General features: G+C 45.4%; 1 pseudogene; it reads left to right on the plus strand.

The window, feature by feature from the left end:
- Positions 1–1,504: 1,504 nt before the first annotated feature.
- Positions 1,505–3,142, plus strand: LOC116890257 (annotated as a pseudogene).
- Positions 3,143–9,530: the final 6,388 nt, after the last annotated feature.

The raw sequence follows: 9,530 nt of genomic DNA on the forward strand, positions 1-9,530 counted from the left end.
CCCTGGTGGGTCCAAAAGGGAAAACTTGTGACTGCTGATAGATGTTAGCTTAGAGTAGTATATCTTAATCATACCCTTTAATTTTATAAACTTTGTTTAACTTTTAAATGAATTATTTATCCCCAAATGATATATGTTGCTAAGCATTACACAAACTCCTGCCTGGACTCCCAAGAAACCTAAGGCCCTGTGGTTCTGCAGGAGGACATTTTAGGCAGGAGAGTCAAGGTTTTCAAGCTGGGCCTTGATAGCAACCACAGTGGCCTTCCATGTCCACTGTCAACATTTAAATGTAGAAATGTTGAACTTTCTACATTTTAAAACTTCTACAGCTGAAAAGAAACCCCTCAGTATATCAACCCTCTCTTGATTGTATTGACACCTTAGTACTTAGACCACTAAACTCAGGAATGTTTGGTAGCCCTGAGACCATGAATTTCCTTTTTAAAGTAATGTCCATGGGGGTGGGGGCAAGACACCAAGTTGGTAATATACCCAGAAGCTGGAATATTCTCTCTAGTATACTTTAGTAGCCAAGGAAGGTGGACAAAACAGTATATAGAACTCGCCATCTCTGAACAGAACGGAATACATCCTTGTTCAACGTACTAGGAACCCACAGTCCTAAACTGCAGTGGTTTTAACACATTAGGAAGCCTCATGGGAAGCGCCCAATTGTGTCAGTTCACACACAGGAATAACAAAGGCAGAGTCAATAGTACGTTGGTATCTCATTGAGGACAGAAACCAAGGCATGTCACCTTAGTGTTATTTAACCAAGAGCTAGCCCGTGTTTGAATTCTGTTTTTCATTTGCCTTGTGATTTCCCATCACACTGTCTGTTGTATAAGTCTGAATCTGCACTTGACTGAATGCTGTCTTGTGAATCTGACTGTTCCTGTCTGTCTGTCTGTCTGTCTGTGTGTGACATAAAGGGCTTTTAACTCTCTTTTATTGAGCAGCACTGAAAGCATTGAGTGGGGAAGGAATGAGAGATCTTTGCAGGAATCTTTGACAGAGGTTTATAAGGGATTACGTCACTGACTCCACCCGACCCCTCCTGCCCCAGATAGCAAACAACAAACACTATTAAGCAATATACAAATGCTTCTTCCAGCGTTCATGGTGACTATTCATTTTTCTAAGACTGCTTTCGGCCTATCTGCTATTTCCAGCCAATTACTGTCATAACGCACATGCAAACACACACGAATTACTCTCAGGTCAGAGGCATGGGAGAGAGCATCATTTAAAATGACAGCCATGCATTATTTTAGGTTGTAAAATTTGATCACATGGGAAATCTAAAGCAAGGGTGGTTGGTTTACACATTGTTCTTTTTAATGTAGGCTACACAACGGGCTGAGTACACAATAGGACAGCAATCTTCAGTCTTAAGTGACCTCGATATATATTATTAACCCTGGCTGTGAGGCCCAGCAAAGGTTCCAATCTCTTTAGATGTAAGAGATATTTTTTTTATAATAATACATTGCTACGCCAAATGCATTTAAAAAGTGTAATTACAGCAGCGACATGCCCTGACTCGACAGATGTCCACTGTAGTATTTCAACAGGATCCGAAGTATGCAGGAGGACCTCAGGAACCAGGCTGAAGACACACAGCGAAGCAGAGACTCCTTTTTCAGACCCAACAGCTCCATGCAGCCACAGCTGATACCTTCCTGGAGCACATGTGCCTCCTGGACATTGATTCTGCGCCCATCACAGTCACAACCCTGGCATCATTTGTACATTGGCCTTGCTTCCTGATCTGTGGAGATGCTGAAGGAGATGCTGAAGTCTGGGATGAATGTGGCTCGGCTGAATTTCTCTCATGGAACCCATGAATACTATGCAGAGACCATCAAGAATGTCCGTGCAGCCACAGAAAGCTTGCATCTGATTCTGTTCTCTACCGTCTCATTGTGGTGGCTCTGAACACAAAGGGACCTGAGATCCGGATGGCACTCATCAAGGGCAGCGGCACTGCAGAGGTGAAGCTGAAGAAGGGAGCCACGCTGAAGATCACCCTGGATAACGCCTACATGGAGAACTGTGACGAGAGCATCCTGCAGCTGGACTATAACAAAATCTACAAGGTGGTGGAAGTGGACAGCAAGAACTGCGTGGACGATGGGCTCATCCTATTGCAGGTGAAGGAGAAAGGTGCTTGTTACCTGGTGACAGAGATGGGCAGCAAGAAGGGCGCGAACCTGCCCAGTGCTGCTGTGGACCTCCCCGCCGTGTCAGGAAAGGACATCCAGGATCTGAAGTTTGGGGTGGAGCAGGATGTGGACGTGGTGTTTGCGTCTTTCATTCACAAGGCAGCTGGCGTGCATGGGGTTAGGAAGGTCCTGGGAACATCAAGATCGTCAGAAAATCGAGAACCATGAAGGTGTCCGCAGAGTTGATGAGATTTTGGAGGCCAGTGATGGGATCACGGTGGCTCGTGGTGACCTTGGCATTGAGATTGCTACAGAGACGGTGTTCCTGGCTCAGAAGATGATGATCGGACTTTGCATCTGAGCTGGGAAGCCAGTCATCTGTACCACAGAGATGCTGGAGAGCATGATCAAGAAGCCACGCCCCACCCGTGCTGAAAGAGTGAACCATGCTGCCCTAGATGGAGCAGACTGCATCATGCTTGCCTGGAGAAAGGGGACTCCTCTGGAGGCAGTTCGCATGCAGCACCTGATTGCCTGAGAGACAGAGGCTGCCATCTACCACTTGCAGTTATTCAAGGAACTCCGCGCCCATTACCAGCGCCGTGGGCACTGTGGAGGCCTCCATCAAGTGCAGTGGGGCTATTATGCTCAACAAGTCTGGCAGGAGTGCTCACCAAGTGGCCCGGTACCGCCCGAGGGCTCCTATCATTGCTGTGCCGTGCAATCCCCAAACTGCTCGCCAGGCCCTTCTGTACCGTGGCGTCTTCCCTGGGCTGAGTAAGTATGCCGTACAGGATGACTGGGGTGAGGATGTTGACCTTCGTGTAAGCTTGACCATGAATGTTGGCAAGGCGCGAGGATTCTTCAAGAAGGAAGATGTGGTCATTGTGCTGACTGGATGGCGCCCTGGCTCTGGCTTCACCAACACCATGCGCATAGTGCCTGTACCTTACCCTCTGGAGCCTCTCTTCTAGCCCCTGCCCTTTCCCTATCACTATGAGCCATATTGTGGCGCTAGTGGGCTGGGACGCCAGGGAAACTTAATGCCTCTGAAACACGCAAGAGAGCTGAGCTATTTTTCATGGCCCTACCTGAGCCAGGGGTGAAGGAGGAACGCAGGATTGGAAACCCTCTGACTTTATCTCAGAAGGGCAGCATCATCTCTGTGTACTTTGCTCCTGTAGAAAGTTACCCAGAGAATTCTCAGCCCTAGCCTGGAGTCAGGAGACAGCAGGTGTAGGGGCTGAGGGGGTGGGGCCCAGGGTTCTAGTGTAGATGACTTTTGGCCCTGGCCCTGACTTTCTTTCCCAACAGCTTTGCAACCCTCCTCCTTGTGCATTCCACTGCTGTCACTGCAGACACTCCAACCTCCACCTTGTATTCTGTAGCGTCTTCAGGCCTATTGCTATATTGCATATCAATAAACAGCAGGTGAAGCAGAGAGACAGAGAGAGAGAGACAGAGACAGAGACAGAGACAGAGAGAGAGACAGAGAGAGACAGAGAGAGACAGAGAGACAGAAAAACAGAGAGATTGATTCTAGCAGGGCTACATGCTCCCTGAAGACCAACAGGAGAGGAACAGGTCCACGGAAATTATTATCTTCATATTCAGGGAGAGAAGAGGTGGTAATGTGGGGGAGCCAGCCTTGTAGACCATGGCCAGGTGACAAGGGTGAGAACATTGGATTGTGGGAAATGGTCTAGATTGCTTTTGCTATGAATGTTTGTTAACAAGAAGGCATCATTTTGGCAGAGATAGGCAAAAGGCCTTTTCCTATTGGCTTCTGAGGCACATTCAGAGTGGTTACTAAGAAAACAGTTAAACACCCTCTTGTTCTGAGAGTTGTATCGTAGGATTAGTCTGAGTCCCCTCTACTCTCTGATTCCCAGGATGGTCCCCCCTCTCCAGTTAAACTGCACTGAAATCACATGGAGACAGCTTCAGCATCCCTGGGATTTGGACCAGTTCCATCAGAATGAGAAAAGATAAACTTGTCATTTACTTTCAAGGAAGTGTATGCATCCCTCTGGGTCAAAGACGCGTTCTAAGTGGGAAGTCTTTCACTTTGAGGGTTTAGGTTTGGGGCTACCCCCCACCAAAACTATAGATGGTTTGTTCCATTGTAATGGATACAGGTAAAACCTGTGTCTAAGACCTGGCCTTGGGCCAGCTCCCCCACACTGACTGGGAGGATCCTTAGGGATAGGGGTTTCTGCGGTGGTTGGTGCAGGTTAGGATAAACCCAGCAATCTGGGGAGCTGCTAATGTCAGCTACCTTGCTTAAAATAGAAACCACAGGATCTCTTAGTCCTGTATAAAGAAGGGAAAAAATCAAAGTAGAAGAAATGGCTTCACTTTGTTGAGAGCACGTAAGTACTTCTGTGCTGGCTTAGAAAGAAGCCTTAGAGAGAAACAGGAGTCAGAGCAAGGAATGCTCATGAATGTGAATCAATCGTCCCCAGGGCATCGTTTAATTTTGAGTTTAAACAGAAGGTCGAGGGCTTCCTCTGGCTTACCGGTGGGTGTAGGCATTTGCCTCTGGGTTAAAGTCAGACCTGGCTTGAGGCTGTTGGTTTTATTCTGAAGATAAGAACTTTTCCGATGACTCCCTCAGCCCCAGAGCCATGGGGTGCTCAGGACCACATAGTAAGGTCACTTCCACCCCAAATCCCACAATTCTGTAGTCATTCTTTCCAAGACTTAAGGAGGATTCAGGCCCCAGAATCCACAGTCTTTGTGGCCCCATCCTTTGGAATGGTCGTAACTTTGTTCCCAACACACAGGATGTACCACAGGTTTTTTGTGTAGCTATGTACAGAAGAATCTCCTGCTTGACTCCAGAGTCTAAGGCCAGAAACGGTGTGAGGAAAAGCCTTCCTAACGCCTACACCCATCTGTAAGCTAATGGACGCCCCCAATCTTCTGTTTAAACTCAAAATTAAATGATGCCCTGGAGACAATGGATTCATGTTCAGGAGCTTCCCTTTCTCTGACTCCTGGTTCTCTCTAAGAATTCTTTCCTAAACCAGCACAGTACTTATGTGCTCTAAATCTCCTGAGGATGTTGGGTAATATAGTCTTAGTCATACTTCAGAGGTTTGCTAGGATATATTTAATAGTTTGGTCATTTTTTTTTTTTGGTTTTGCCTGATAACTGTGGCCTCCAGAGAGTGTAAATATTACCCAAAGGTTTTTCAACACAGGCTTGGTCACTATGAAGATCCATTAGTGCTCTGTGATGAGTGAAGATGGCCTCAGCTTGGGATTATTTCCTTTAGGAGGGCCTTTGCCACTGCAGTGGCCTTTACAGTCTGACTAGAGAAAGCCTCTATCTAGCCGATGACAGTATCTAAAAACCCCAACAGCTACTTAAAGTGGTCACAGAGAGGCACCTGAGTAAAGTCTATTTGCCATCCCTTAGCTGTAAAAGTCCTTATCCTCTGTATTAGCTCAAAAGGGAGAGGAGGAGGAGGAGGGAGGAGGAGGAGGAGGAGGAGGAGGAGGAGGAGGAGGGAGAAGGGAAGGGAGAGGGGCAGAAGGAAACAGAAGCCGAAAAGGTGGCCGGAGAAGGCTGAGGAGGCAGAGGAGAAGGGGAAGGAAGAGGAGGAAGAGGAGGAAGAGGAAGAGGAAGAGGAAGAGGAAGAGGAAGAGGAGGAGGAGGAGGAGGAGGAGGAAGAGGAGGAGGAGGAGGAGGGGAGGAGGAGAAGGGGAGAGTTGGTGTGCACAGAGTGAAGTATGACATGTCTTCTTTACTGTGATAGCCTGTGTTAGGGCTTCTATGGCTGTGTTACAACACCAAGACCATGACCAAAAGCAATATGGGTAGGAAAGGGTTTATTTCATATTTCATATCACATTTTCAGGTAAAGTTCATCATTGAGGAAAGTCAGGGTAGGAACTTAAGCAGGGCAAAGAGCCTGCAGCAGAAGCCATGGTGGTGTGTTGTTTACCTGGCTTGCCCCTTTCCCATGGCTCAACAGCTTGCTTTCTTACCCCAGGACCAGGTACCTACAGTGGTGGCACCACCTATGATGAACTGGACCCTCCCGCAACAATCACTAATTAAGAAAACATTCTTTCCTGCAGTTCAATCTGTTGGGGAATCTTTTTCAATTCATATACTCTCTTCCCAAACAAATCTAGTTTGTATTGAGTTGACATAATAATCTAGTCAGCACAGTCCCAGTGCTATAAATAGTTGTCTTAGCATTTCTGGGGGTTATCTCTCCCCAGGTGAATGAGTTATATATTCTCTTGATTATTTTCCACTGTAGGGTCTGAGGTATTAGTGTTTTAATTCCCAAGTAGATCCATGGTCTCCTTCACTTGTCACATTGTTCTGTAGCTCACTCTACTCTTGGGGCATACACTCTGGTTTTATACAATTTATTCTTGGAAGAAATAGTGCTAATTCTAGGGAAAACCATAAAACTGTATTTTGTTTTGTGGCTCTGGCTACCAGCCTGTTTCTTTGGGTGCCACCAGACACATCCTACTGATGCCCTTTGCAGTGGATTACTTATTTAGGGAGCTGGATGATCCATTGTAGATCTAGATCTCTTGTTTATGCTTTATGGGCAAGTTGTTGGCTGTTAGTATCACGTTTTCCAGATGTTAGTTTAGCATGCAAGATCGTGCAGACATACTTCAAATCAATGCAAATGCTAATCTTTTTTCTTTCCTTTTTCCTAAATTGGTCCCCTTGACAGGGTCCCGAGTTTAGCATTTTGGAGGAGAGTAGATGGGGATAATGGGGAAGCCTCTGTTACTGACATCTGGCCGAGCACAGCATATGTCCTGCCTTGTGCCCTGCACTTAGAAAATAACTGCTCCCGTCAGCAGATCATATCTCCTCCGAACTGTCTAGAGGATGGTCATTTGAGTCAGCACAGCTGGCATGGGTGGAGGAGACTGGTTCAGTACACAAATGTGCCAGCTTGGAAGAACTTTGCCTGGCCAGAAGGAAGGCAAGATTTAGAGCGCCAGAAGATTTGCTAATTACTTCTGGATCATCTAGGAGGGCTGCCTGATATTTTATTAACCTGCTTCTGGTTAACCAAACATGTCTCTTTAATATTAGTACGCTCTTTACTTGTTGAGGGATGAGGGCTTCTAGCTGTTGCTTTGAAAAATAGATTAGAAGGCCAGACTCTGAGTCCTTTTTACTGGGATAGTCAATTGGCACAATCCTTTAATCTAATAAAGTGAAGTCTCACAGAAACTCTAGCACTGGGCATGCCCAGTCTCTTGTAATATATGAGAGAAAAACAAAAATCTTGCTCTTGGGGCATTGTCTCCATTATTAAATTGGAAATATTAAGAAATGTCAAATTGAGAGATATCTAGACATCTGGGGAGTTGGACAATTCCTAACAGATCTGGAATCTCTTGTTTATGTTTTATGAGCAAGTTTTGGTTGTTAATATGCCCCCATGTTTTTCCGAATGGTAGAATAGACATGAAAGATGGGGGAGGGGGGCAATGAAGACAATAAAAACAAAGAAATGGTATCTTGGAAAATTCTATATGAAGAGCAATTACTTTATATGCTAATTTGAAAATCACTCAGTTAAAAACACCACCATTATCTTACTTGTGTGTTAACCCTCTAGATGGGTTTTCACTCTAGGTGGAGTCAAGCTGAGCACTTCTGGTGGTCACACACTCTACCCAATCATTTCCTTTTACTCTGTTCTTCTCCCTTTATTATGCTCACGTGAGCTGTAGTCACACTAATGCTCTTGAATTTTATTAGGACACACCCTGCACACTCTGCTTCAGGGCTTTTGCGATTTCTGTCCTTTCTGCCTACATAGTAACTGAAGCTTGGGAGCTGGGTAAGATGACGGTTGCCTACGTGAACATCTTCAAACCTTCAGTGACTATGGGTAATTCCTGAGGCCTCGCAAACTTATCTTTAATTCATATCTCCACAGACTGAGAAACATGTATCCATCTGCTTACAAGATATCTTCACTAGATTGTTCAAATGCTGCAGGTGAAAATAATCTCTAGATATGTTTGTGACGATATATGGGGGTGTGGCCCATGTATTGGACTAGTAGGACTTTCAGAACAGGTCCTCGACAACTTCAGAGAAGTTTTGCCATTAATCTATCTAAACCTGGCAGTTTTTGGACAGTAGCTAGCCATTCCCCACAGAAGGATCTAAGCCGTTTCTTAGTCTTTGGTGGCACTAGTTGAATTGTGACTTTCATTTGGAAGGTTATGATTGTCTTGCCAATACATCAAAGCATTCCAGAGATTTCACTTCTTATTGAGCTATCTGGGTTATATTCTGACAGACTTGGCAGCTTTAATTGGCTAGGCAGTTTAAGATTCTGATGGTATTTTGATTTGAGCTTTCCCTGAAAAGGATACATGTAAAAATGTCATCTACATAGTGAATAGTTCCTTCTTCCAAAACTGAATCCCTAAGACTTTTTCATAGTGCTGTACAAAAGAGTAGAGGCTGACCCTTTCTTTGTACTGATGGTGAACTCTGGTGACTGGGTCCTTCCATTCAGAAGAAAACAAGTACCAAGTGTCAGGGCACAAAGAAATGCAAAAAGAAATGGGAGCATCTACTGGCACTGTAGCATAAAGTACACTCAAGGGCTTGAAACAGAAGAGTGTAGGGATAGGCCACCAGAGTATACAGAGGGATTATTGCCTCATTGACAAGCCTGAATCATGTGACATTCTCTGCTTAGTTTATCTACTGCTGGGATTAAGGTACCTAAAAAGAATTGGTGAGACACTCGTAGGTGAGTTTTAGAAAATGTTAATGATAGGTTGCAATCCTAGTTCAGTGTAGGTTGATGACATTATACAGGTGAAGGCAGATACAGGATGGAATGAGGCCTGTCATTGGACAAGAAGGAAGGATGTGTGGGAGAAAAGTTTTAGAGAGGCAGAGGAGGCCGGAGCGAGAAGAAGGCAGCTGAGAGAACACGGCGGCAGATGTTAAGAGTCTTCTCTATCCATATTATAGGGTGTTGTGACTATTTTTAAGGGATGGGTGTATATAGGATTTTGTGTTGTCTAGATAGTCAAATTATATCCCATCAATTGGATCAGAGGATATTGTGTGTGTTCTTTTATGTGGCAAGTTAATTGAGTTCAAAAGAGTGTATGGTAGTGGGACACACTGGGCTGTGTATGTGTGGCATGGTGGAAACAAGCCAAGAGAGCTGTGAGTGAAGGCAGGACAACCTGACAGGGTGTCTCATTGGAATGGCTTGAGGACAGCAGGTCAGAAAGTACTTGGGGGCAGCAAGGAGCTGCTGAGATAAATTAGAGTTAGTTCTAATGGCCCAGTAGAGCCAGAACTAGTGGGAGAGCGACCACAGGGGTACA

This window comes from Rattus rattus, chromosome 1 (assembly GCF_011064425.1).
Source record: "Rattus rattus isolate New Zealand chromosome 1, Rrattus_CSIRO_v1, whole genome shotgun sequence".
Taxonomy (NCBI): domain Eukaryota; kingdom Metazoa; phylum Chordata; class Mammalia; order Rodentia; family Muridae; genus Rattus; species Rattus rattus.